Here is a 24,720-nt window from a genome sequence, read left to right on the forward strand (position 1 = left end):
CCGCCTTCTCCTTTAACTCGCCCGCGGGCGGTGGCCGCCGGCTCCGCCCGCGCCGGGGCCCCGCTGCAGGCCCCGCCTCCTCAGGCCCCTCCCACCACGGCGCGCGCGCCGGAGGGGGCGCTCCCCGCCGGCCCGGCCAGAAGGCGGCCCTGGAAGGCAGCCGCACCCCAGACGCCCCGGGGTGCCTGGCCCGGACCCAGGCTCCGCCGCGGGCCCGGTTGCCGTCCCTTTGGCCAGCGAGCCCCTCGACCTGCACCTGGCCGCCCCCACCGGCGCCCCGCCCCGGGGCCGCCACCTGTGTGCCGGTGGGTGTGTCCCTCCACAGCTCCCTCCGGCAAAAGCCCCGCCCCCCGCCGTGTCACCGCCGCGGCCGGGTGCGGGAGCGGGATCGAGGGCAGGGGCCGCTTCCCCTGGCCTGCCGGCCGCCAGGGGCGGGCTACTGAGCCCGGCGTGTGGTGTGCGGGCAAGGGTGGCCTCGCCGGGGCTGAGGGGCCGTGGCGACACGATGGTGGCTCCCAGTGGCTTCGGGCCAGCTGCTGTCGGGCAGGAGGGCCGGCCCGGGCTGCGGCTGGGCGGCTCCTAGCGCCGCGTCGGCGGGCAGGGGCGATGCCCAAGGGACCGCGGGCCCCGGGCCCTGAAGCCTCCGCGGCCACGTCCCTGTGAGCGACTGGCCGGATCTTGGGCGGGGCGCCAAGCGCCGAAGGGTTCGCTGGGTCACGCCCGCCCTCGGCTGGGAGGGGGTGGCCAAACCCTCCGCCTCCGCCACCGCCCGGTACCCGAGACCTCCGTTCCCCCTGCCTGGGCGGGCGACGGGTTCCTGCCGGGGCGGGCTGACCGCCAGGCTGGCGGTGAGGCGCAAGCGACAGCGAAAGTGGGCCTCAGGAGGCAGCCCGCCGTCCCCGCCCCCGTCTACGGCCATACCACCCTGAACGCGCCCGATCTCGTCTGATCTCGGAAGCTAAGCAGGGTCGGGCCTGGTTAGTACTTGGATGGGAGACCGCCTGGGAATACCGGGTGCTGTAGGCTTTTTGCCTCCTGCTCCGCCTTCTCCTTTAACTCGCCCGCGGGCGGTGGCCGCCGGCTCCGCCCGCGCCGGGGCCCCGCTGCAGGCCCCGCCTCCTCAGGCCCCTCCCACCACGGCGCGCGCGCCGGAGGGGGCGCTCCCCGCCGGCCCGGCCCGCCAGGCGGCCAGAAGGCGGCCCTGGAAGGCAGCCGCACCCCAGACGCCCCCGGGGTGCCTGGCCCGGACCCAGGCTCCGCCGCGGGCCCGGTTGCCGTCCCTTCGGCCAGCGAGCCCCTCGACCTGCACCTGGCCGCCCCCACCGGCGCCCCGCCCCGGGGCCGCCACCTGTGTGCCGGTGGGTGTGTCCCTCCACAGCTCCCTCCGGCAAAAGCCCCGCCCCCCGCCGTGTCGCCGCCGCGGCCGGGTGCGGGAGCGGGATCGAGGGCAGGGGCCGCTTCCCCGGGCCTGCCGGCCGCCAGGGGCGGGCTCCTGAGCTCGGCGGGTGGTGTGCGGGCAAGGGTGGCCTCGCCGGGGCTGAGGGGCCGTGGCGACACGATGGTGGCTCCCAGTGGCTTCGGGCCAGCTGCTGTCGGGCAGGAGGGCCGGCCCGGGCTGCGGCTGGGCGGCGCCTAGCGCCGCGTGGGCGGGCAGGGTCGATGCCCAAGGGACCGCGGGCCCCGGGCCCTGAAGCCTCCGGGGCCACGTCCCTGTGAGCGACGGGCCGGATCTTGGGCGGGGCGCCAAGCGCGGAAGGGTTCGCTGGGTCACGCCCGCCCTCGGCTGGGAGGGGGTGGCCAAACCCTCCGCCTCCGCCACCGCCCGGTACCCGAGACCTCCGTTCCCCCTGCCTGGGCGGGCGACGTGGTCCTGCCGGGGCGGGCTGACCGCCAGGCTGGCGGTGAGGCGCAAGCGCCAGCGAAAGTGGGCCTCAAGAGGCAGCCCGCCGTCCCCGCCCCCGTCTACGGCCATACCACCCTGAACGCGCCCGATCTCGTCTGATCTCGGAAGCTAAGCAGGGTCGGGCCTGGTTAGTACTTGGATGGGAGACCGCCTGGGAATACCGGGTGCTGTAGGCTTTTTGCCTCCCGCTCCGCCTTCTCCTTTAACTCGCCCGCGGGCGGTGGCCGCCGGCTCCGCCCGCGCCGGGGCCCCGCTGCAGGCCCCGCCTCCTCAGGCCCCTCCCACCACGGCGCGCGCGCCGGAGGGGGCGATCCCCGCCGGCCCGGCCAGAAGGCGGCCCTGGAAGGCAGCCGCACCCCAGACGCCCCCGGGGTGCCTGGCCCGGACCCAGGCTCCGCCGCGGGCCCGGTTGCCGTCCCTTCGGCCAGCGAGCCCCTCGACCTGCACATGGCCGCCCCCACCGGCGCCCCGCCCCGGGGCCGCCACCTGTGTGCCGGTGGGTGTGTCCCTCCACAGCTCCCTCCGGCAAAAGCCCCGCCCCCCGCCGTGTCGCCGCCGCGGCCGGGTGCGGGAGCGGGATCGAGGGCAGGGGCCGCTTCCCCGGGCCTGCCAGCCGCCAGGGGCGGGCTCCTGAGCTCGGCGGGTGGTGTGCGGGCAAGGGTGGCCTCGCCGGGGCTGAGGGGCCGTGGCGACACGATGGTGGCTCCCAGTGGCTTCGGGCCAGCTGCTGTCGGGCAGGAGGGCCGGCCCGGGCTGCGGCCGGGCGGCGCCTAGCGCCGCGTGGGTGGACAGGGGCGATGCCCAAGGGACCGCGGGCCCCGGGCCCTGAAGCCTCCGGGGCCACGTCCCTGTGAGCGACGGGCCGGATCTTGGGCGGGGCGCCAAGCGCCGAAGGGTTCGCTGGGTCACGCCCGCCCTCGGCTGGGAGGGGGTGGCCAAACCCTCCGCCTCCGCCACCGCCCGGTACCCGAGACCTCCGTTCCCCCTGCCTGGGCGGGCGACGGGTTCCTGCCGGGGCGGGCTGACCGCCAGGCTGGCGGTGAGGCGCAAGCGACAGCGAAAGTGGGCCTCAGGAGGCAGCCCGCCGTCCCCGCCCCCGTCTACGGCCATACCACCCTGAACGCGCCCGATCTCGTCTGATCTCGGAAGCTAAGCAGGGTCGGGCCTGGTTAGTACTTGGATGGGAGACCTCCTGGGAATACCGGGTGCTGTAGGCTTTTTGCCTCCCGCTCCGCCTTCTCCTTGAACTCGCCCGCGGGCGCTGGCCGCCGGCTCCGCCCGCGCCGGGGCTCCGCTGCAGGCCCCGCCTCCTCAGGCCCCTCGCACCACGGCGCGCGCGCCGGAGGGGGCGCTCCCCGCCGGCCCGGCCCGCCAGGCGGCCAGAAGGCGGCCCTGGAAGGCAGCCGCACCCCAGACGCCCCCGGGGTGCCTGGCCCGGACCCAGGCTCCGCCGCGGGCCCGGTTGCCGTGCCTTCGGCCAGCGAGCCCGTCGACCTGCACCTGGCCGCCCCCACCGGCGCCCCGCCCCGGGGCCGCCACCTGTGTGCCGGTGGGTGTGTCCCTCCACAGCTCCCTCCGGCAAAAGCCCCGCCCCCGCCGTGTCGCCGCCGCGGCCGGGTGCGGGAGCGGGATCGAGAGCAGGGGCCGCTTCCCCGGGCCTGCCGGCCCCAGGGGCGGGCTCCTGAGCTCGGCGGGTGGTGTGCGGGCAAGGGTGGCCTCGCCGGGGCTGAGGGGCCGTGGCGACACGATGGTGGCTCCCAGTGGCTTCGGGCCAGCTGCTGTCGGGCAGGAGGGCCGGCCCGGGCTGCGGCCGGGCGGCGCCTAGCGCCGCGTGAGCGGGCAGGGGCGATGCCCAAGGGACCGCGGGCCCCGGGCCCTGAAGCCTCCGGGGCCACGTCCCTGTGAGCGACGGGCGGGATCTTGGCGGGGCGCCAAGCGCCGAAGTGTTCGCTGGGTCACGCCCGCCCTCGGCTGGGAGGGGGTGGCCAAACCCTCCGCCTCCGCCACCGCCCGGTACCCGAGACCTCCGTTCCCCCTGCCTGGGCGGGCGACGGGGTCCTGCCGGGGCGGGCTGACCGCCAGGCTGGCGGTGAGGCGCAAGCGCCAGCGAAAGTGGGCCTCAAGAGGCAGCCCGCCGTCCCCGCCCCCGTCTACGGCCATACCACCCTGAACGCGCCCGATCTCGTCTGATCTCGGAAGCTAAGCAGGGTCGGGCCTGGTTAGTACTTGGATGGGAGACCGCCTGGGAATACCGGGTGCTGTAGGCTTTTTGCCTCCCGCTCCGCCTTCTCCTTTAACTCGCCCGCGGGCGGTGGCCGCCGGCTCCGCCGGCGCCGGGGCCCCGCTGCAGGCCCCGCCTCCTCAGGCCCCTCCCACCACGGCGCGCGCGCCGGAGGGGGCGCTCCCCGCCGGCCCGGCCCGCCAGGCGGCCAGAAGGCGGCCCTGGAAGGCAGCCGCACCCCAGACGCCCCCGGGGTGCCTGGCCCGGACCCAGGCTCCGCCGCGGGCCCGGTTGCCGTGCCTTCGGCCAGCGAGCCCGTCGACCTGCACCTGGCCGCCCCCACCGGCGCCCCGCCCCGGGGCCGCCACCTGTGTGCCGGTGGGTGTGTCCCTCCACAGCTCCCTCCGGCAAAAGCCCCGCCCCCGCCGTGTCGCCGCCGCGGCCGGGTGCGGGAGCGGGATCGAGAGCAGGGGCCGCTTCCCCGGGCCTGCCGGCCCCAGGGGCGGGCTCCTGAGCTCGGCGGGTGGTGTGCGGGCAAGGGTGGCCTCGCCGGGGCTGAGGGGCCGTGGCGACACGATGGTGGCTCCCAGTGGCTTCGGGCCAGCTGCTGTCGGGCAGGAGGGCCGGCCCGGGCTGCGGCCGGGCGGCGCCTAGCGCCGCGTGAGCGGGCAGGGGCGATGCCCAAGGGACCGCGGGCCCCGGGCCCTGAAGCCTCCGGGGCCACGTCCCTGTGAGCGACGGGCGGGATCTTGGCGGGGCGCCAAGCGCCGAAGTGTTCGCTGGGTCACGCCCGCCCTCGGCTGGGAGGGGGTGGCCAAACCCTCCGCCTCCGCCACCGCCCGGTACCCGAGACCTCCGTTCCCCCTGCCTGGGCGGGCGACGGGGTCCTGCCGGGGCGGGCTGACCGCCAGGCTGGCGGTGAGGCGCAAGCGCCAGCGAAAGTGGGCCTCAAGAGGCAGCCCGCCGTCCCCGCCCCCGTCTACGGCCATACCACCCTGAACGCGCCCGATCTCGTCTGATCTCGGAAGCTAAGCAGGGTCGGGCCTGGTTAGTACTTGGATGGGAGACCGCCTGGGAATACCGGGTGCTGTAGGCTTTTTGCCTCCCGCTCCGCCTTCTCCTTTAACTCGCCCGCGGGCGGTGGCCGCCGGCTCCGCCGGCGCCGGGGCCCCGCTGCAGGCCCCGCCTCCTCAGGCCCCTCCCACCACGGCGCGCGCGCCGGAGGGGGCGCTCCCCGCCGGCCCGGCCCGCCAGGCGGCCAGAAGGCGGCCCTGGAAGGCAGCCGCACCCCAGACGCCCCCGGGGTGCCTGGCCCGGACCCAGGCTCCGCCGCGGGCCCGGTTGCCGTGCCTTCGGCCAGCGAGCCCGTCGACCTGCACCTGGCCGCCCCCACCGGCGCCCCGCCCCGGGGCCGCCACCTGTGTGCCGGTGGGTGTGTCCCTCCACAGCTCCCTCCGGCAAAAGCCCCGCCCCCGCCGTGTCGCCGCCGCGGCCGGGTGCGGGAGCGGGATCGAGAGCAGGGGCCGCTTCCCCGGGCCTGCCGGCCCCAGGGGCGGGCTCCTGAGCTCGGCGGGTGGTGTGCGGGCAAGGGTGGCCTCGCCGGGGCTGAGGGGCCGTGGCGACACGATGGTGGCTCCCAGTGGCTTCGGGCCAGCTGCTGTCGGGCAGGAGGGCCGGCCCGGGCTGCGGCCGGGCGGCGCCTAGCGCCGCGTGAGCGGGCAGGGGCGATGCCCAAGGGACCGCGGGCCCCGGGCCCTGAAGCCTCCGGGGCCACGTCCCTGTGAGCGACGGGCGGGATCTTGGCGGGGCGCCAAGCGCCGAAGTGTTCGCTGGGTCACGCCCACCCTCGGCTGGGAGGGGGTGGCCAAACCCTCCGCCTCCGCCACCGCCCGGTACCCGAGACCTCCGTTCCCCCTGCCTGGGCGGGCGACGGGGTCCTGCCGGGGCGGGCTGACCGCCAGGCTGGCGGTGAGGCGCAAGCGCCAGCGAAAGTGGGCCTCAAGAGGCAGCCCGCCGTCCCCGCCCCCGTCTACGGCCATACCACCCTGAACGCGCCCGATCTCGTCTGATCTCGGAAGCTAAGCAGGGTCGGGCCTGGTTAGTACTTGGATGGGAGACCGCCTGGGAATACCGGGTGCTGTAGGCTTTTTGCCTCCCGCTCCGCCTTCTCCTTTAACTCGCCCGCGGGCGGTGGCCGCCGGCTCCGCCGGCGCCGGGGCCCCGCTGCAGGCCCCGCCTCCTCAGGCCCCTCCCACCACGGCGCGCGCGCCGGAGGGGGCGCTCCCCGCCGGCCCGGCCCGCCAGGCGGCCAGAAGGCGGCCCTGGAAGGCAGCCGCACCCCAGACGCCCCCGGGGTGCCTGGCCCGGACCCAGGCTCCGCCGCGGGCCCGGTTGCCGTGCCTTCGGCCAGCGAGCCCGTCGACCTGCACCTGGCCGCCCCCACCGGCGCCCCGCCCCGGGGCCGCCACCTGTGTGCCGGTGGGTGTGTCCCTCCACAGCTCCCTCCGGCAAAAGCCCCGCCCCCGCCGTGTCGCCGCCGCGGCCGGGTGCGGGAGCGGGATCGAGAGCAGGGGCCGCTTCCCCGGGCCTGCCGGCCCCAGGGGCGGGCTCCTGAGCTCGGCGGGTGGTGTGCGGGCAAGGGTGGCCTCGCCGGGGCTGAGGGGCCGTGGCGACACGATGGTGGCTCCCAGTGGCTTCGGGCCAGCTGCTGTCGGGCAGGAGGGCCGGCCCGGGCTGCGGCCGGGCGGCGCCTAGCGCCGCGTGAGCGGGCAGGGGCGATGCCCAAGGGACCGCGGGCCCCGGGCCCTGAAGCCTCCGGGGCCACGTCCCTGTGAGCGACGGGCGGGATCTTGGCGGGGCGCCAAGCGCCGAAGTGTTCGCTGGGTCACGCCCGCCCTCGGCTGGGAGGGGGTGGCCAAACCCTCCGCCTCCGCCACCGCCCGGTACCCGAGACCTCCGTTCCCCCTGCCTGGGCGGGCGACGGGGTCCTGCCGGGGCGGGCTGACCGCCAGGCTGGCGGTGAGGCGCAAGCGCCAGCGAAAGTGGGCCTCAAGAGGCAGCCCGCCGTCCCCGCCCCCGTCTACGGCCATACCACCCTGAACGCGCCCGATCTCGTCTGATCTCGGAAGCTAAGCAGGGTCGGGCCTGGTTAGTACTTGGATGGGAGACCGCCTGGGAATACCGGGTGCTGTAGGCTTTTTGCCTCCCGCTCCGCCTTCTCCTTTAACTCGCCCGCGGGCGGTGGCCGCCGGCTCCGCCGGCGCCGGGGCCCCGCTGCAGGCCCCGCCACCTCAGGCCCCTCCCACCACGGCGCGCGCGCCGGAGGGGGCGCTCCCCGCCGGCCCGGCCCGCCAGGCGGCCAGAAGGCGGCCCTGGAAGGCAGCCGCACCCCAGACGCCCCCGGGGTGCCTGGCCCGGACCCAGGCTCCGCCGCGGGCCCGGTTGCCGTCCCTTCGGCCAGCGAGCCCCTCGACCTGCACCTGGCCGCCCCCACCGGCGCCCCGCCCCGGGGCCGCCACCTGTGTGCCGGTGGGTGTGTCCCTCCACAGCTCCCTCCGGCAAAAGCCCCGCCCCCCGCCGTGTCGCCGCCGCGGCCGGGTGCGGGAGCGGGATCGAGGGCAGGGGCTGCTTCCCCGGGCCTGCCGGCCGCCAGGGGCGGGCTCCTGAGCCCGGCAGGTGGTGTGCGGGCAAGGGTGGCCTCGCCGGGGCTGAGGGGCCGTGGCGACACGATGGTGGCTCCCAGTGGCTTCGGGCAAGCTGCTGTCGGGCAGGAGGGCCGGCCCGGGTTGCGGCTGGGCGGCGCCTAGCGCCGCGTGGGCGGGCAGGGGCGATGCCCAAGGGACCGCGGGCCCCGGGCACTGAAGCCTCCGGGGCCACGTCCCTGTGAGCGACGGGCGGGATCTTGGCGGGGCGCCAAGCGCCGAAGGGTTCGCTGGGTCACGCCCGCCCTCGGCTGGGAGGGGGTGGCCAAACCCTCCGCCTCCGCCACCGCCCGGTACCCGAGACCTCCGTTCCCCCTGCCTGGGCGGGCGACGGGGTCCTGCCGGGGCGGGCTGACCGCCAGGCTGGCGGTGAGGCGCAAGCGCCAGCGAAAGTGGGCCTCAAGAGGCAGCCCGCCGTCCCCGCCCCCGTCTACGGCCATACTACCCTGAACGCGCCCGATCTCGTCTGATCTCGGAAGCTAAGCAGGGTCGGGCCTGGTTAGTACTTGGATGGGAGACCGCCTGGGAATACCGGGTGCTGTAGGCTTTTTGCCTCCCGCTCCGCCTTCTCCTTTAACTCGCCCGCGGGCGGTGGCCGCCGGCTCCGCCCGCGCCGGGGCCCCGCTGCAGGCCCCGCCTCCTCAGGCCCCTCCCACCACGGCACGCGCGCCGGAGGGGGCGCTCCCCGCCGGCCCGGCCCGCCAGGCGGCCAGAAGGCGGCCCTGGAAGGCAGCCGCACCCCAGACGCCCCCGGGGTGCCTGGCCCGGACCCAGGCTCCGCCGCGGGCCCGGTTGCCGTGCCTTCGGCCAGCGAGCCCGTCGACCTGCACCTGGCCGCCCCCACCGGCGCCCCGCCCCGGGGCCGCCACCTGTGTGCCGGTGGGTGTGTCCCTCCACAGCTCCCTCCGGCAAAAGCCCCGCCCCCCGCCGTGTCGCCGCCGCTGCCGGGTGCGGGAGCGGGATCGAGGGCAGGGGCCGCTTCCCCGGGCCTGCCGGCCGCCAGGGGCGGGCTCCTGAGCTCGGCGGGTGGTGTGCGGGCAAGGGTGGCCTCGCCGGGGCTGAGGGGCCATGGCGACACGATGGTGGCTCCCAGTGGCTTCGGGCCAGCTGCTGTCGGGCAGGAGGGCCGGCCCGGGCTGCGGCTGGGCGGCGCCTAGCGCCGCGTGGGCGGGCAGGGGCGATGCCCAAGGCACCGCGGGCCCCGGGCCCCGAAGCCTCCGGGGCCACGTCCCTGTGAGCGACGGGCCGGATCTTGGGCGGGGCGCCAAGCGCCGAAGGGTTCGCTGGGTCACGCCCGCCCTCGGCTGGGAGGGGGTGGCCAAACCCTCCGCCTCCGCCACCGCCCGGTACCCGAGACATCCGTTCCCCCTGCCTGGGCGGGCGACGGGGTCCTGCTGGGGCGGGCTGACCGCCAGGCTGGCGGTGAGGCGCAAGCGCCAGCGAAAGTGGGCCTCAAGAGGCAGCCCGCCGTCCCCGCCCCCGTCTACGGCCATACTACCCTGAACGCGCCCGATCTCGTCTGATCTCGGAAGCTAAGCAGGGTCGGGCCTGGTTAGTACTTGGATGGGAGACCGCCTGGGAATACCGGGTGTTGTAGGCTTTTTGCCTCCCGCTCCGCCTTCTCCTTTAACTCGCCCGCGGGCGGTGGCCGCCGGCTCCGCCCGCGCCGGGGCCCCGCTGCAGGCCCCGCCTCCTCAGGCCCCTCCCACCACGGCGCGCGCGCCGGAGGGTGCGCTCCCCGCCGGCCCGGCCCGCCTGGCGGCCAGAAGGCGGCCCTGGAAGGCAGCCGCACCCCAGACGCCCCCGGGGTGCCTGGCCCGGACCCAGGCTCCGCCGCGGGCCCGGTTGCCGTCCCTTCGGCCAGCGAGCCCGTCGACCTGCACCTGGCCGCCCCCACCGGCGCCCCGCCACGGGGCCGCCACCTGTGTGCCGGTGGGTGTGTCCCTCCACAGCTCCCTCCGGCAAAAGCCCCGCCCCCCGCCGTGTCGCCGCCGCTGCCGGGTGCGGGAGCGGGATCGAGGGCAGGGGCCGCTTCCCCGGGCCTGCCGGCCGCCAGGGGCGGGCTCCTGATCTCGGCGGGTGGTGTGCGGGCAAGGGTGGCCTCGCCGGGGCTGAGGGGCCGTGGCGACACGATGGTGGCTCCCAGTGGCTTCGGGCCAGCTGCTGTCGGGCAGGAGGGCCGGCCCGGGCTGCGGCTGGGCGGCGCCTAGCGCCGCGTGGGCGGGCAGGTGCGATGCCCAAGGGACCGCGGGCTCCGGGCCCTGAAGCCTCCGGGGCCACGTCCATGTGAGCGACGGGCCGGATCTTGGGCGGGGCGCCAAGCGCGGAAGGGTTCGCTGGGTCACGCCCGCCCTCGGCTGGGAGGGGGTGGCCAAACCCTCCGCCTCCGCCACCGCCCGGTACCCGAGACCTCCGTTCCCCCTGCCTGGGCGGGCGACGTGGTCCTGCCGGGGCGGGCTGACCGCCAGGCTGGCGGTGAGGCGCAAGCGCCAGCGAAAGTGGGCCTCAAGAGGCAGCCCGCCGTCCCCGCCCCCGTCTACGGCCATACCACCCTGAACGCGCCCGATCTCGTCTGATCTCGGAAGCTAAGCAGGGTCGGGCCTGGTTAGTACTTGGATGGGAGACCGCCTGGGAATACCGGGTGCTGTAGGCTTTTTGCCTCCCGCTCCGCCTTCTCCTTTAACTCGCCCGCGGGCGGTGGCCGCCGGCTCCGCCCGCGCCGGGGCCCCGCTGCAGGCCCCGCCTCCTCAGGCCCCTCCCACCACGGCGCGCGCGCCGGAGGGGGCGCTCCCCGCCGGCCCGGCCAGAAGGCGGCCCTGGAAGGCAGCCGCACCCCAGACGCCCCGGGGTGCCTGGCCCGGACCCAGGCTCCGCCGCGGGCCCGGTTGCCTTCCCTTCGGCCAGCGAGCCCCTCGACCTGCACCTGGCCGCCCCCACCGGCGCCCCGCCCCGGGGCCGCCACCTGTGTGCCGGTGGGTGTGTCCCTCCACAGCTCCCTCCGGCAAAAGCCCCGCCCCCCGCCGTGTCACCGCCGCGGCCGGGTGCGGGAGCGGGATCGAGGGCAGGGGCCGCTTCCCCTGGCCTGCCGGCCGCCAGGGGCGGGCTACTGAGCCCGGCGGGTGGTGTGCGGGCAAGGGTGGCCTCGCCGGGGCTGAGGGGCCGTGGCGACACGATGGTGGCTCCCAGTGGCTTCGGGCCAGCTGCTGTCGGGCAGGAGGGCCGGCCCGGGCTGCGGCTGGGCGGCTCCTAGCGCCGCGTCGGCGGGCAGGGGCGATGCCCAAGGGACCGCGGGCCCCGGGCCCTGAAGCCTCCGGGGCCACGTCCCTGTGAGCGACGGGCCGGATCTTGGGCGGGGCGCCAAGCGCCGAAGGGTTCGCTGGGTCACGCCCGCCCTCGTCTGGGAGGGTGTGGCCAAACCCTCCGCCTCCGCCACCGCCCGGTACCCGAGACCTCCGTTCCCCCTGCCTGGGCGGGCGACGGGTTCCTGCCGGGGCGGGCTGACCGCCAGGCTGGCGGTGAGGCGCAAGCGACAGCGAAAGAGGGCCTCAGGAGGCAGCCCGCCGTCCCCGCCCCCGTCTACGGCCATACCACCCTGAACGCGCCCGATCTCGTCTGATCTCGGAAGCTAAGCAGGGTCGGGCCTGGTTAGTACTTGGATGGGAGACCGCCTGGGAATACCGGGTGCTGTAGGCTTTTTGCCTCCTGCTCCGCCTTCTCCTTTAACTCGCCCGCGGGCGGTGGCCGCCGGCTCCGCCCGCGCCGGGGCCCCGCTGCAGGCCCCGCCTCCTCAGGCCCCTCCCACCACGGCGCGCGCGCCGGAGGGGGCGCTCCCCGCCGGCCCGGCCCGCCAGGCGGCCAGAAGGCGGCCCTGGAAGGCAGCCGCACCCCAGACGCCCCCGGGGTGCCTGGCCCGGACCCAGGCTCCGCCGCGGGCCCGGTTGCCGTCCCTTCGGCCAGCGAGCCCGTCGACCTGCACCTGGCCGCCCCCACCGGCGCCCCGCCCCGGGGCCGCCACCTGTGTGCCGGTGGGTGTGTCCCGCCACAGCTCCCTCCGGCAAAAGCCCCGCCCCCCGCCGTGTCGCCGCCCCTGCCGGGTGCGGGAGCGGGATCGAGGGCAGGGGCCGCTTCCCCGGGCCTGCCGGCCGCCAGGGGCGGGCTCCTGAGCTCGGCGGGTGGTGTGCGTGCAAGGGTGGCCTCGCCGGGGCTGAGGGGCCGTGGCGACACGATGGTGGCTCCCAGTGGCTTCGGGCCAGCTGCTGTCGGGCAGGAGGGCCGGCCCGGGCTGCGGCTGGGCGGCGCCTAGCGCCGCGTGGGCGGGCAGGGGCGATGCCCAAGGCACCGCGGGCCCCGGGCCCTGAAGCCTCCGGGGCCACGTCCCTGTGAGCGACGGGCCGGATCTTGGGCGGGGCGCCAAGCGCCGAAGGGTTCGCTGGGTCACGCCCGCCCTCGGCTGGGAGGGGGTGGCCAAACCCTCCGCCTCCGCCACCGCCCGGTACCCGAGACCTCCGTTCCCCCTGCCTGGGCGGGCGACGGGGTCCTGCCGGGGCGGGCTGACCGCCAGGCTGGCGGTGAGGCGCAAGCGCCAGCGAAAGTGGGCCTCAAGAGGCAGCCCGCCGTCCCCGCCCCCGTCTACGGCCATACCACCCTGAACGCGCCCGATCTCGTCTGATCTCGGAAGCTAAGCAGGGTCGGGCCTGGTTAGTACTTGGATGGGAGACCGCCTGGGAATACCGGGTGCTGTAGGGTTTTTGCCTCCCGCTCCGCCTTCTCCTTTAACTCGCCCGCGGGCGGTGGCCGCCGGCTCCGCCCGCGCCGGGGCCCCGCTGCAGGCCCCGCCTCCTCAGGCCCCTCCCACCACGGCGCGCGCGCCGGAGGGGGCGCTCCCCGCCAGCCCGGCCCGCCAGGCGGCCAGAAGGCGGCCCTGGAAGGCAGCCGCACCCCAGACGCCCCCGGGGTGCCTGGCCCGGACCCAGGCTCCGCCGCGGGCCCGATTGCCGTGCCTTCCGCCAGCGAGCCCCTCGACCTGCACCTGGCCGCCCCCACCGGCGCCCCGCCCCGGGGCCGCCACCTGTGTGCCGGTGGGTGTGTCCCTCCACAGCTCCCTCCGGCAAAAGCCCCGCCCCCCGCCGTGTCGCCGCCGCGGCCGTGTGCGGGAGCGGGATCGAGGGCAGGGGCCGCTTCCCCGGGCCTGCCGGCCGCCAGGGGCGGGCTCCTGAGCTCGGCGGGTGGTGTGCGGGCAAGGGTGGCCTCGCCGGGGCTGAGGGGCCGTGGCGACACGATGGTGGCTCCCAGTGGCTTCGGGCCAGCTGCTGTCGGGCAGGAGGGCCGGCCCGGGCTGCGGCTGGGCGGCGCCTAGCGCCGCGTGGGCGGGCAGGGGCGATGCCCAAGGGACCGCGGGCCCCGGGCACTGAAGCCTCCGGGGCCACGTCCCTGTGAGCGACGGGCGGGATCTTGGCGGGGCGCCAAGCGCCGAAGAGTTCACTGGGTCACGCCCGCCCTCGGCTGGGAGGGGGTGGCCAAACCCTCCGCCTCCGCCACCGCCCGGTACCCGAGACCTCCGTTCCCCCTGCCTGGGCGGGCGACGGGGTCCTGCCAGGGCGGGCTGACCTCCAGGCTGGCGGTGAGGCGCAAGCGCCAGCGAAATTGGGCCTCAAGAGGCAGCCCGCCGTCCCCGCCCCCGTCTACGGCCATACCACCCTGGACGCGCCCGATCTCGTCTGATCTCGGAAGCTAAGCAGGGTCGGGCCTGGTTAGTACTTGGATGGGAGACCGCCTGGGAATACCGGGTGCTGTAGGCTTTTTGCCTCCCGCTCCGCCTTCTCCTTTAACTCGCCCGCGGGCGGTGGCCGCCGGCTCCGCCCGCGCCGGGGCCCCGCTGCAGGCCCCGCCTCCTCAGGCCCCTCCCACCACGGCGCGCGCGCCGGAGGGGGCGCTCCCCGCCAGCCCGGCCCGCCAGGCGGCCAGAAGGCGGCCCTGGAAGGCAGCCGCACCCCAGACGCCCCCGGGGTGCCTGGCCCGGACCCAGGCTCCGCCGCGGGCCCGGGTGCCGTCCCTTCGGCCAGCGAGCCCGTCGACCTGCACCTGGCCGCCCCCACCGGCGCCCCGCCCCGGGGCCGCCACCTGTGTGCCGGTGGGTGTGTCCCGCCACAGCTCCCTCCGGCAAAAGCCCCGCCCCCCGCCGTGTCGCCGCCGCTGCCGGGTGCGGGAGCGGGATCGAGGGCAGGGGCCGCTTCCCCGGGCCTGCCGGCCGCCAGGGGCGGGCTCCTGAGCTCGGCGGGTGGTGTGCGTGCAAGGGTGGCCTCGCCGGGGCTGAGGGGCCGTGGCGACACGATGGTGGCTCCCAGTGGCTTCGGGCCAGCTGCTGTCGGGCAGGAGGGCCGGCCCGGGCTGCGGCTGGGCGGCGCCTAGCGCCGCGTGGGCGGGCAGGGGCGATGCCCAAGGCACCGCGGGCCCCGGGCCCTGAAGCCTCCGGGGCCACGTCCCTGTGAGCGACGGGCCGGATCTTGGGCGGGGCGCCAAGCGCCGAAGGGTTCGCTGGGTCACGCCCGCCCTCGGCTGGGAGGGGGTGGCCAAACCCTCCGCCTCCGCCACCGCCCGGTACCCGAGACCTCCGTTCCCCCTGCCTGGGCGGGCGACGGGGTCCTGCCGGGGCGGGCTGACCGCCAGGCTGGCGGTGAGGCGCAAGCGCCAGCGAAAGTGGGCCTCAAGAGGCAGCCCGCCGTCCCCGCCCCCGTCTACGGCCATACCACCCTGAACGCGCCCGATCTCGTCTGATCTCGGAAGCTAAGCAGGGTCGGGCCTGGTTAGTACTTGGATGGGAGACCGCCTGGGAATACCGGGTGCTGTAGGGTTTTTGCCTCCCGCTCCGCCTTCTCCTTTAACTCGCCCGCGGGCGGTGGCCGCCGGCTCCGCCCGCGCCGGGGCCCCGCTGCAGGCCCCGCCTCCTCAGGCCCCTCCCACCACGGCGCGCGCGCCGGAGGGGGCGCTCCCCGCCAGCCCGGCCCGCCAGGCGGCCAGAAGGCGGCCCTGGAAGGCAGCCGCACCCCAGACGCCCCCGGGGTGCCTGGCCCGGACCCAGGCTCCGCCGCGGGCCCGATTGCCGTGCCTTCCGCCAGCGAGCCCCTCGACCTGCACCTGGCCGCCCCCACCGGCGCCCCGCCCCGGGGCCGCCACCTGTGTGCCGGTGGGTGTGTCCCTCCACAGCTCCCTCCGGCAAAAGCCCCGCCCCCCGCCGTGTCGCCGCCGCGGCCGTGTGCGGGAGCGGGATCGAGGGCAGGGGCCGCTTCCCCGGGCCTGCCGGCCGCCAGGGGCGGGCTCCTGAGCTCGGCGGGTGGTGTGCGGGCAAGGGTGGCCTCGCCGGGGCTGAGGGGCCGTGGCGACACGATGGTGGCTCCCAGTGGCTTCGGGCCAGCTGCTGTCGGGCAGGAGGGCCGGCCCGGGCTGCGGCTGGGCGGCGCCTAGCGCCGCGTGGGCGGGCAGGGGCGATGCCCAAGGGACCGCGGGCCCCGGGCACTGAAGCCTCCGGGGCCACGTCCCTGTGAGCGACGGGCGGGATCTTGGCGGGGCGCCAAGCGCCGAAGAGTTCACTGGGTCACGCCCGCCCTCGGCTGGGAGGGGGTGGCCAAACCCTCCGCCTCCGCCACCGCCCGGTACCCGAGACCTCCGTTCCCCCTGCCTGGGCGGGCGACGGGGTCCTGCCAGGGCGGGCTGACCTCCAGGCTGGCGGTGAGGCGCAAGCGCCAGCGAAATTGGGCCTCAAGAGGCAGCCCGCCGTCCCCGCCCCCGTCTACGGCCATACCACCCTGGACGCGCCCGATCTCGTCTGATCTCGGAAGCTAAGCAGGGTCGGGCCTGGTTAGTACTTGGATGGGAGACCGCCTGGGAATACCGGGTGCTGTAGGCTTTTTGCCTCCCGCTCCGCCTTCTCCTTTAACTCGCCCGCGGGCGGTGGCCGCCGGCTCCGCCCGCGCCGGGGCCCCGCTGCAGGCCCCGCCTCCTCAGGCCCCTCCCACCACGGCGCGCGCGCCGGAGGGGGCGCTCCCCGCCAGCCCGGCCCGCCAGGCGGCCAGAAGGCGGCCCTGGAAGGCAGCCGCACCCCAGACGCCCCCGGGGTGCCTGGCCCGGACCCAGGCTCCGCCGCGGGCCCGGTTGCCGTCCCTTCGGCCAGCGAGCCCGTCGACCTGCACCTGGCCGCCCCCACCGGCGCCCCGCCCCGGGGCCGCCACCTGTGTGCCGGTGGGTGTGTCCCGCCACAGCTCCCTCCGGCAAAAGCCCCGCCCCCCGCCGTGTCGCCGCCGCTGCCGGGTGCGGGAGCGGGATCGAGGGCAGGGGCCGCTTCCCCGGGCCTGCCGGCCGCCAGGGGCGGGCTCCTGAGCTCGGCGGGTGGTGTGCGTGCAAGGGTGGCCTCGCCGGGGCTGAGGGGCCGTGGCGACACGATGGTGGCTCCCAGTGGCTTCGGGCCAGCTGCTGTCGGGCAGGAGGGCCGGCCCGGGCTGCGGCTGGGCGGCGCCTAGCGCCGCGTGGGCGGGCAGGGGCGATGCCCAAGGCACCGCGGGCCCCGGGCCCTGAAGCCTCCGGGGCCACGTCCCTGTGAGCGACGGGCCGGATCTTGGGCGGGGCGCCAAGCGCCGAAGGGTTCGCTGGGTCACGCCCGCCCTCGGCTGGGAGGGGGTGGCCAAACCCTCCGCCTCCGCCACCGCCCGGTACCCGAGACCTCCGTTCCCCCTGCCTGGGCGGGCGACGGGGTCCTGCCGGGGCGGGCTGACCGCCAGGCTGGCGGTGAGGCGCAAGCGCCAGCGAAAGTGGGCCTCAAGAGGCAGCCCGCCGTCCCCGCCCCCGTCTACGGCCATACCACCCTGAACGCGCCCGATCTCGTCTGATCTCGGAAGCTAAGCAGGGTCGGGCCTGGTTAGTACTTGGATGGGAGACCGCCTGGGAATACCGGGTGCTGTAGGGTTTTTGCCTCCCGCTCCGCCTTCTCCTTTAACTCGCCCGCGGGCGGTGGCCGCCGGCTCCGCCCGCGCCGGGGCCCCGCTGCAGGCCCCGCCTCCTCAGGCCCCTCCCACCACGGCGCGCGCGCCGGAGGGGGCGCTCCCCGCCAGCCCGGCCCGCCAGGCGGCCAGAAGGCGGCCCTGGAAGGCAGCCGCACCCCAGACGCCCCCGGGGTGCCTGGCCCGGACCCAGGCTCCGCCGCGGGCCCGATTGCCGTGCCTTCCGCCAGCGAGCCCCTCGACCTGCACCTGGCCGCCCCCACCGGCGCCCCGCCCCGGGGCCGCCACCTGTGTGCCAGTGGGTGTGTCCCTCCACAGCTCCCTCCGGCAAAAGCCCCGCCCCCCGCCGTGTCGCCGCCGCGGCCGTGTGCGGGAGCGGGATCGAGGGCAGGGGCCGCTTCCCCGGGCCTGCCGGCCGCCAGGGGCGGGCTCCTGAGCTCGGCGGGTGGTGTGCGGGCAAGGGTGGCCTCGCCGGGGCTGAGGGGCCGTGGCGACACGATGGTGGCTCCCAGTGGCTTCGGGCCAGCTGCTGTCGGGCAGGAGGGCCGGCCCGGGCTGCGGCTGGGCGGCGCCTAGCGCCGCGTGGGCGGGCAGGGGCGATGCCCAAGGGACCGCGGGCCCCGGGCACTGAAGCCTCCGGGGCCACGTCCCTGTGAGCGACGGGCGGGATCTTGGCGGGGCGCCAAGCGCCGAAGAGTTCACTGGGTCACGCCCGCCCTCGGCTGGGAGGGGGTGGCCAAACCCTCCGCCTCCGCCACCGCCCGGTACCCGAGACCTCCGTTCCCCCTGCCTGGGCGGGCGACGGGGTCCTGCCAGGGCGGGCTGACCTCCAGGCTGGCGGTGAGGCGCAAGCGCCAGCGAAATTGGGCCTCAAGAGGCAGCCCGCCGTCCCCGCCCCCGTCTACGGCCATACCACCCTGGACGCGCCCGATCTCGTCTGATCTCGGAAGCTAAGCAGGGTCGGGCCTGGTTAGTACTTGGATGGGAGACCGCCTGGGAATACCGGGTGCTGTAGGCTTTTTGCCTCCCGCTCCGCCTTCTCCTTTAACTCGCCCGCGGGCGGTGGCCGCCGGCTCCGCCCACGCCGGGGCCCCGCTGCAGGCCCCGCCTCCTCAGGCCCCTCCCACCACGGCGCGCGCGCCGGAGGGGGCGCTCCCCGCCAGCCCGGCCCGCCAGGCGGCCAGAAGGCGGCCCTGGAAGGCAGCCGCACCCCAGACGCCCCCGGGGTGCCTGGCCCGGACCCAGGCTCCGCCGCGGGCCCGGTTGCCGTCCCTTCGGCCAGCGAGCCCGTCGACCTGCACCTGGCCGCCCCCACCGGCGCCCCGCCCCGGGGCCGCCACCTGTGTGCCGGTGGGTGTGTCCCGCCACAGCTCCCTCCGGCAAAAGCCCCGCCCCCCGCCGTGTCGCCGCCGCTGCCGGGTGCGGGAGCGGGATCGAGGGCAGGGGCCGCTTCCCCGGGCCTGCCGGCCGCCAGGGGCGGGCTCCTGAGCTCGGCGGGTGGTGTGCGTGCAAGGGTGGCCTCGCCGGGGCTGAGGGGCCGTGGCGACACGATGGTGGCTCCCAGTGGCTTCGGGCCAGCTGCTGTCGGGCAGGAGGGCCGGCCCGGGCTGCGGCTGGGCGGCGCCTAGCGCCGCGTGGGCGGGCAGGGGCGATGCCCAAGGCACCGCGGGCCCCGGGCCCTGAAGCCTCCGGGGCCACGTCCCTGTGAGCGACGGGCCGGATCTTGGGCGGGGCGCCAAGCGCCGAAGGGTTCGCTGGGTCACGCCCGCCCTCGGCTGGGAGGGGGTGGCCAAACCCTCCGCCTCCGCCACCGCCCGGTACCCGAGACCTCCGTTCCCCCTGCCTGGGCGGGCGACGGGGTCCTGCCGGGGCGGGCTGACCGCCAGGCTGGCGGTGAGGCGCAAGCGCCAGCGAAAGTGGGCCTCAAGAGGCAGCCCGCCGTCCCCGCCCCCGTCTACGGCCATACCACCCTGAACGCGCCCGATCTCGTCTGATCTCGGAAGCTAAGCAGGGTCGGGCCTGGTTAGTACTTGGATGGGAGACCGCCTGGGAATACCGGGTGCTGTAGGGTTTTTGCCTCCCGCTCCGCCTTCTCCTTTAACTCGCCCGCGGGCGGTGGCCGCCGGCTCCGCCCGCGCCGGGGCCCCGCTGCAGGCCCCGCCTCCTCAGGCCCCTCCCACCACGGCGCGCGCGCCGGAGGGGGCGCTCCCCGCCAGCCCGGCCCGCCAGGCGGCCAGAAGGCGGCCCTGGAAGGCAGCCGCACCCCAGACGCCCCCGGGGTGCCTGGCCCGGACCCAGGCTCCGCCGCGGGCCCGATTGCCGTGCCTTCCGCCAGCGAGCCCCTCGACCTGCACCTGGCCGCCCCCACCGGCGCCCCGCCCCGGGGCCGCCACCTGTGTGCCGGTGGGTGTGTCCCTCCACAGCTCCCTCCGGCAAAAGCCCCGCCCCCCGCCGTGTCGCCGCCGCGGCCGTGTGCGGGAGCGGGATCGAGGGCAGGGGCCGCTTCCCCGGGCCTGCCGGCCGCCAGGGGCGGGCTCCTGAGCTCGGCGGGTGGTGTGCGGGCAAGGGTGGCCTCGCCGGGGCTGAGGGGCCGTGGCGACACGATGGTGGCTCCCAGTGGCTTCGGGCCAGCTGCTGTCGGGCAGGAGGGCCGGCCCGGGCTGCGGCTGGGCGGCGCCTAGCGCCGCGTGGGCGGGCAGGGGCGATGCCCAAGGGACCGCGGGCCCCGGGCACTGAAGCCTCCGGGGCCACGTCCCTGTGAGCGACGGGCGGGATCTTGGCGGGGCGCCAAGCGCCGAAGAGTTCACTGGGTCACGCCCGCCCTCGGCTGGGAGGGGGTGGCCAAACCCTCCGCCTCCGCCACCGCCCGGTACCCGAGACCTCCGTTCCCCCTGCCTGGGCGGGCGACGGGGTCCTGCCAGGGCGGGCTGACCTCCAGGCTGGCGGTGAGGCGCAAGCGCCAGCGAAATTGGGCCTCAAGAGGCAGCCCGCCGTCCCCGCCCCCGTCTACGGCCATACCACCCTGGACGCGCCCGATCTCGTCTGATCTCGGAAGCTAAGCAGGGTCGGGCCTGGTTAGTACTTGGATGGGAGACCGCCTGGGAATACCGGGTGCTGTAGGCTTTTTGCCTCCCGCTCCGCCTTCTCCTTTAACTCGCCCGCGGGCGGTGGCCGCCGGCTCCGCCCGCGCCGGGGCCCCGCTGCAGGCCCCGCCTCCTCAGGCCCCTCCCACCACGGCGCGCGCGCCGGAGGGGGCGCTCCCCGCCAGCCCGGCCCGCCAGGCGGCCAGAAGGCGGCCCTGGAAGGCAGCCGCACCCCAGACGCCCCCGGGGTGCCTGGCCCGGACCCAGGCTCCGCCGCGGGCCCGATTGCCGTGCCTTCCGCCAGCGAGCCCCTCGACCTGCACCTGGCCGCCCCCACCGGCGCCCCGCCCCGGGGCCGCCACCTGTGTGCCGGTGGGTGTGTCCCTCCACAGCTCCCTCCGGCAAAAGCCCCGCCCCCCGCCGTGTCGCCGCCGCGGCCGTGTGCGGGAGCGGGATCGAGGGCAGGGGCCGCTTCCCCGGGCCTGCCGGCCGCCAGGGGCGGGCTCCTGAGCTCGGCGGGTGGTGTGCGGGCAAGGGTGGCCTCGCCGGGGCTGAGGGGCCGTGGCGACACGATGGTGGCTCCCAGTGGCTTCGGGCCAGCTGCTGTCGGGCAGGAGGGCCGGCCCGGGCTGCGGCTGGGCGGCGCCTAGCGCCGCGTGGGCGGGCAGGGGCGATGCCCAAGGGACCGCGGGCCCCGGGCACTGAAGCCTCCGGGGCCACGTCCCTGTGAGCGAACGGCGGGATCTTGGCGGGGCGCCAAGCGCCGAAGGGTTCACTGGGTCACGCCCGCCCTCGGCTGGGAGGGGGTGGCCAAACCCTCCGCCTCCGCCACCGCCCGGTACCCGAGACCTCCGTTCCCCCTGCCTGGGCGGGCGACGGGGTCCTGCCAGGGCGGGCTGACCTCCAGGCTGGCGGTGAGGCGCAAGCGCCAGCGAAAGTGGGCCTCAAGAGGCAGCCCGCCGTCCCCGCCCCCGTCTACGGCCATACCACCCTGGACGCGCCCGATCTCGTCTGATCTCGGAAGCTAAGCAGGGTCGGGCCTGGTTAGTACTTGGATGGGAGACCGCCTGGGAATACCGGGTGCTGTAGGCTTTTTGCCTCCCGCTCCGCCTTCTCCTTTAACTCGCCCGCGGGCGGTGGCCGCCGGCTCCGCCCGCGCCGGGGCCCCGCTGCAGGCCCCGCCTCCTCAGGCCCCTCCCACCACGGCGCGCGCGCCGGAGGGGGCGCTCCCCGCCGGCCCGGCCAGAAGGCGGCCCTGGAAGGCAGCCGCACCCCAGACGCCCCGGGGTGCCTGGCCCGGACCCAGGCTCCGCCGCGGGCCCGGTTGCCGTCCCTTTGGCCAGCGAGCCCCTCGACCTGCACCTGGCCGCCCCCACCGGCGCCCCGCCCCGGGGCCGCCACCTGTGTGCCGGTGGGTGTGTCCCTCCACAGCTCCCTCCGGCAAAAGCCCCGCCCCCCGCCGTGTCACCGCCGCGGCCGGGTGCGGGAGCGGGATCGAGGGCAGGGGCCGCTTCCCCTGGCCTGCCGGCCGCCAGGGGCGGGCTACTGAGCCCGGCGTGTGGTGTGCGGGCAAGGGTGGCCTCGCCGGGGCTGAGGGGCCGTGGCGACACGATGGTGGCTCCCAGTGGCTTCGGGCCAGCTGCTGTCGGGCAGGAGGGCCGGCCCGGGCTGCGGCTGGGCGGCTCCTAGCGCCGCGTCGGCGGGCAGGGGCGATGCCCAAGGGACCGCGGGCCCCGGGCCCTGAAGCCTCCGCGGCCACGTCCCTGTGAGCGACTGGCCGGATCTTGGGCGGGGCGCCAAGCGCCGAAGGGTTCGCTGGGTCACGCCCGCCCTCGGCTGGGAGGGGGTGGCCAAACCCTCCGCCTCCGCCACCGCCCGGTACCCGAGACCTCCGTTCCCCCTGCCTGGGCGGGCGACGGGTTCCTGCCGGGGCGGGCTGACCGCCAGGCTGGCGGTGAGGCGCAAGCGACAGCGAAAGTGGGCCTCAGGAGGCAGCCCGCCGTCCCCGCCCCCGTCTACGGCCATACCACCCTGAACGCGCCCGATCTCGTCTGATCTCGGAAGCTAAGCAGGGTCGGGCCTGGTTAGTACTTGGATGGGAGACCGCCTGGGAATACCGGGTGCTGTAGGCTTTTTGCCTCCTGCTCCGCCTTCTCCTTTAACTCGCCCGCGGGCGGTGGCCGCCGGCTCCGCCCGCGCCGGGGCCCCGCTGCAGGCCCCGCCTCCTCAGGCCCCTCCCACCACGGCGCGCGCGCCGGAGGGGGCGCTCCCCGCCGGCCCGGCCCGCCAGGCGGCCAGAAGGCGGCCCTGGAAGGCAGCCGCACCCCAGACGCCCCCGGGGTGCCTGGCCCGGACCCAGGCTCCGCCGCGGGCCCGGTTGCCGTCCCTTCGGCCAGCGAGCCCCTCGACCTGCACCTGGCCGCCCCCACCGGCGCCCCGCCCCGGGGCCGCCACCTGTGTGCCGGTGGGTGTGTCCCTCCACAGCTCCCTCCGGCAAAAGCCCCGCCCCCCGCCGTGTCGCCGCCGCGGCCGGGTGCGGGAGCGGGATCGAGGGCAGGGGCCGCTTCCCCGGGCCTGCCGGCCGCCAGGGGCGGGCTCCTGAGCTCGGCGGGTGGTGTGCGGGCAAGGGTGGCCTCGCCGGGGCTGAGGGGCCGTGGCGACACGATGGTGGCTCCCAGTGGCTTCGGGCCAGCTGCTGTCGGGCAGGAGGGCCGGCCCGGGCTGCGGCTGGGCGGCGCCTAGCGCCGCGTGGGCGGGCAGGGTCGATGCCCAAGGGACCGCGGGCCCCGGGCCCTGAAGCCTCCGGGGCCACGTCCCTGTGAGCGACGGGCCGGATCTTGGGCGGGGCGCCAAGCGCGGAAGGGTTCGCTGGGTCACGCCCGCCCTCGGCTGGGAGGGGGTGGCCAAACCCTCCGCCTCCGCCACCGCCCGGTACCCGAGACCTCCGTTCCCCCTGCCTGGGCGGGCGACGTGGTCCTGCCGGGGCGGGCTGACCGCCAGGCTGGCGGTGAGGCGCAAGCGCCAGCGAAAGTGGGCCTCAAGAGGCAGCCCGCCGTCCCCGCCCCCGTCTACGGCCATACCACCCTGAACGCGCCCGATCTCGTCTGATCTCGGAAGCTAAGCAGGGTCGGGCCTGGTTAGTACTTGGATGGGAGACCGCCTGGGAATACCGGGTGCTGTAGGCTTTTTGCCTCCCGCTCCGCCTTCTCCTTTAACTCGCCCGCGGGCGGTGGCCGCCGGCTCCGCCCGCGCCGGGGCCCCGCTGCAGGCCCCGCCTCCTCAGGCCCCTCCCACCACGGCGCGCGCGCCGGAGGGGGCGATCCCCGCCGGCCCGGCCAGAAGGCGGCCCTGGAAGGCAGCCGCACCCCAGACGCCCCCGGGGTGCCTGGCCCGGACCCAGGCTCCGCCGCGGGCCCGGTTGCCGTCCCTTCGGCCAGCGAGCCCCTCGACCTGCACATGGCCGCCCCCACCGGCGCCCCGCCCCGGGGCCGCCACCTGTGTGCCGGTGGGTGTGTCCCTCCACAGCTCCCTCCGGCAAAAGCCCCGCCCCCCGCCGTGTCGCCGCCGCGGCCGGGTGCGGGAGCGGGATCGAGGGCAGGGGCCGCTTCCCCGGGCCTGCCAGCCGCCAGGGGCGGGCTCCTGAGCTCGGCGGGTGGTGTGCGGGCAAGGGTGGCCTCGCCGGGGCTGAGGGGCCGTGGCGACACGATGGTGGCTCCCAGTGGCTTCGGGCCAGCTGCTGTCGGGCAGGAGGGCCGGCCCGGGCTGCGGCCGGGCGGCGCCTAGCGCCGCGTGGGTGGACAGGGGCGATGCCCAAGGGACCGCGGGCCCCGGGCCCTGAAGCCTCCGGGGCCACGTCCCTGTGAGCGACGGGCCGGATCTTGGGCGGGGCGCCAAGCGCCGAAGGGTTCGCTGGGTCACGCCCGCCCTCGGCTGGGAGGGGGTGGCCAAACCCTCCGCCTCCGCCACCGCCCGGTACCCGAGACCTCCGTTCCCCCTGCCTGGGCGGGCGACGGGTTCCTGCCGGGGCGGGCTGACCGCCAGGCTGGCGGTGAGGCGCAAGCGACAGCGAAAGTGGGCCTCAGGAGGCAGCCCGCCGTCCCCGCCCCCGTCTACGGCCATACCACCCTGAACGCGCCCGATCTCGTCTGATCTCGGAAGCTAAGCAGGGTCGGGCCTGGTTAGTACTTGGATGGGAGACCACCTGGGAATACCGGGTGCTGTAGGCTTTTTGCCTCCTGCTCCGCCTTCTCCTTTAACTCGCCCGCGGGCGGTGGCCGCCGGCTCCGCCCGCGCCGGGGCCCCGCTGCAGGCCCCGCCTCCTCAGGCCCCTCCCACCACGGCGCGCGCGCCGTAGGGGGCGCTCCCCGCCGGCCCGGCCCGCCAGGCGGCCAGAAGGCGGCCCTGGAAGGCAGCCGCACCCCAGACGCCCCCGGGGTGCCTGGCCCGGACCCAGGCTCCGCCGCGGGCCCGGTTGCCGTCCCTTCGGCCAGCGAGCCCGTCGACCTGCACCTGGCCGCCCCCACCGGCGCCCCGCCCCGGGGCCGCCACCTGTGTGCCGGTGGGTGTGTCCCTCCACAGCTCCCTCCGGCAAAAGCCCCGCCCCCCGCCGTGTCGCCGCCGCGGCCGGGTGCGGGAGCGGGATCGAGGGCAGGGGCCGCTTCCCCGGGCCTGCCGGCCGCCAGGGGCGGGCTCCTGAGCTCGGCGGGTGGTGTGCGGGCAAGGGTGGCCTCGCCGGGGCTGAGGGGCCGTGGCGACACGATGGTGGCTCCCAGTGGCTTCGGGCCAGCTGCTGTCGGGCAGGAGGGCCGGCCCGGGCTGCGGC

At 77.1% G+C, this 24,720-nt stretch overlaps 23 non-coding genes across 23 annotated transcripts; all 23 read left to right on the forward strand.

Moving 5' to 3' along the window:
• The first annotated feature begins 907 nt into the window (after window positions 1-907).
• On the forward strand, window positions 908-1,026 carry LOC149745862 (5S ribosomal RNA). Its single transcript, XR_016389150.1, has one exon. It is a non-coding gene; the product is annotated as a 5S ribosomal RNA (ribosomal RNA).
• Window positions 1,027-1,960: 934 nt separating this feature from the next.
• On the forward strand, window positions 1,961-2,079 carry LOC149745863 (5S ribosomal RNA). Its single transcript, XR_016389151.1, has one exon. It is a non-coding gene; the product is annotated as a 5S ribosomal RNA (ribosomal RNA).
• A 922-nt stretch (window positions 2,080-3,001) lies between these two features.
• On the forward strand, window positions 3,002-3,120 carry LOC149745864 (5S ribosomal RNA). The gene has a single exon (XR_016389274.1). It is a non-coding gene; the product is annotated as a 5S ribosomal RNA (ribosomal RNA).
• Window positions 3,121-4,051: 931 nt separating this feature from the next.
• Window positions 4,052-4,170, forward strand: LOC149745865 (5S ribosomal RNA). The gene has a single exon (XR_016389153.1). It is a non-coding gene; the product is annotated as a 5S ribosomal RNA (ribosomal RNA).
• Window positions 4,171-5,101: 931 nt separating this feature from the next.
• Window positions 5,102-5,220, forward strand: LOC149745866 (5S ribosomal RNA). The gene has a single exon (XR_016389154.1). It is a non-coding gene; the product is annotated as a 5S ribosomal RNA (ribosomal RNA).
• Window positions 5,221-6,151: 931 nt separating this feature from the next.
• LOC149745867 (5S ribosomal RNA) lies at window positions 6,152-6,270 on the forward strand. The gene has a single exon (XR_016389155.1). It is a non-coding gene; the product is annotated as a 5S ribosomal RNA (ribosomal RNA).
• Window positions 6,271-7,201: 931 nt separating this feature from the next.
• On the forward strand, window positions 7,202-7,320 carry LOC149745868 (5S ribosomal RNA). The gene has a single exon (XR_016389156.1). It is a non-coding gene; the product is annotated as a 5S ribosomal RNA (ribosomal RNA).
• Window positions 7,321-8,253: 933 nt separating this feature from the next.
• On the forward strand, window positions 8,254-8,372 carry LOC149745869 (5S ribosomal RNA). The gene has a single exon (XR_016389864.1). It is a non-coding gene; the product is annotated as a 5S ribosomal RNA (ribosomal RNA).
• Window positions 8,373-9,306: 934 nt separating this feature from the next.
• LOC149745870 (5S ribosomal RNA) lies at window positions 9,307-9,425 on the forward strand. Its single transcript, XR_016390164.1, has one exon. It is a non-coding gene; the product is annotated as a 5S ribosomal RNA (ribosomal RNA).
• A 934-nt stretch (window positions 9,426-10,359) lies between these two features.
• Window positions 10,360-10,478, forward strand: LOC149745871 (5S ribosomal RNA). The gene has a single exon (XR_016389157.1). It is a non-coding gene; the product is annotated as a 5S ribosomal RNA (ribosomal RNA).
• Window positions 10,479-11,399: 921 nt separating this feature from the next.
• Window positions 11,400-11,518, forward strand: LOC149745872 (5S ribosomal RNA). The gene has a single exon (XR_016389158.1). It is a non-coding gene; the product is annotated as a 5S ribosomal RNA (ribosomal RNA).
• Window positions 11,519-12,452: 934 nt separating this feature from the next.
• LOC149745873 (5S ribosomal RNA) lies at window positions 12,453-12,571 on the forward strand. The gene has a single exon (XR_016390048.1). It is a non-coding gene; the product is annotated as a 5S ribosomal RNA (ribosomal RNA).
• A 933-nt stretch (window positions 12,572-13,504) lies between these two features.
• Window positions 13,505-13,623, forward strand: LOC149745874 (5S ribosomal RNA). The gene has a single exon (XR_016390249.1). It is a non-coding gene; the product is annotated as a 5S ribosomal RNA (ribosomal RNA).
• Window positions 13,624-14,557: 934 nt separating this feature from the next.
• On the forward strand, window positions 14,558-14,676 carry LOC149745875 (5S ribosomal RNA). Its single transcript, XR_016390050.1, has one exon. It is a non-coding gene; the product is annotated as a 5S ribosomal RNA (ribosomal RNA).
• A 933-nt stretch (window positions 14,677-15,609) lies between these two features.
• On the forward strand, window positions 15,610-15,728 carry LOC149745876 (5S ribosomal RNA). The gene has a single exon (XR_016390260.1). It is a non-coding gene; the product is annotated as a 5S ribosomal RNA (ribosomal RNA).
• A 934-nt stretch (window positions 15,729-16,662) lies between these two features.
• On the forward strand, window positions 16,663-16,781 carry LOC149745877 (5S ribosomal RNA). Its single transcript, XR_016390051.1, has one exon. It is a non-coding gene; the product is annotated as a 5S ribosomal RNA (ribosomal RNA).
• A 933-nt stretch (window positions 16,782-17,714) lies between these two features.
• Window positions 17,715-17,833, forward strand: LOC149745878 (5S ribosomal RNA). Its single transcript, XR_016390271.1, has one exon. It is a non-coding gene; the product is annotated as a 5S ribosomal RNA (ribosomal RNA).
• Window positions 17,834-18,767: 934 nt separating this feature from the next.
• LOC149745879 (5S ribosomal RNA) lies at window positions 18,768-18,886 on the forward strand. Its single transcript, XR_016390052.1, has one exon. It is a non-coding gene; the product is annotated as a 5S ribosomal RNA (ribosomal RNA).
• A 933-nt stretch (window positions 18,887-19,819) lies between these two features.
• Window positions 19,820-19,938, forward strand: LOC149745880 (5S ribosomal RNA). Its single transcript, XR_016390282.1, has one exon. It is a non-coding gene; the product is annotated as a 5S ribosomal RNA (ribosomal RNA).
• Window positions 19,939-20,871: 933 nt separating this feature from the next.
• Window positions 20,872-20,990, forward strand: LOC149745881 (5S ribosomal RNA). The gene has a single exon (XR_016390293.1). It is a non-coding gene; the product is annotated as a 5S ribosomal RNA (ribosomal RNA).
• A 921-nt stretch (window positions 20,991-21,911) lies between these two features.
• On the forward strand, window positions 21,912-22,030 carry LOC149745882 (5S ribosomal RNA). The gene has a single exon (XR_016389159.1). It is a non-coding gene; the product is annotated as a 5S ribosomal RNA (ribosomal RNA).
• A 934-nt stretch (window positions 22,031-22,964) lies between these two features.
• On the forward strand, window positions 22,965-23,083 carry LOC149745883 (5S ribosomal RNA). The gene has a single exon (XR_016389160.1). It is a non-coding gene; the product is annotated as a 5S ribosomal RNA (ribosomal RNA).
• A 922-nt stretch (window positions 23,084-24,005) lies between these two features.
• LOC149745884 (5S ribosomal RNA) lies at window positions 24,006-24,124 on the forward strand. Its single transcript, XR_016390639.1, has one exon. It is a non-coding gene; the product is annotated as a 5S ribosomal RNA (ribosomal RNA).
• The last annotated feature ends 596 nt before the right edge of the window (window positions 24,125-24,720 follow it).

This window comes from Delphinapterus leucas, chromosome 19 (genome assembly GCF_059928025.1).
Source record: "Delphinapterus leucas isolate spDelLeu-1000000601 "Yukka" chromosome 19, BTC_Dleu_Yukka2, whole genome shotgun sequence".
NCBI lineage: Eukaryota > Metazoa > Chordata > Mammalia > Artiodactyla > Monodontidae > Delphinapterus > Delphinapterus leucas.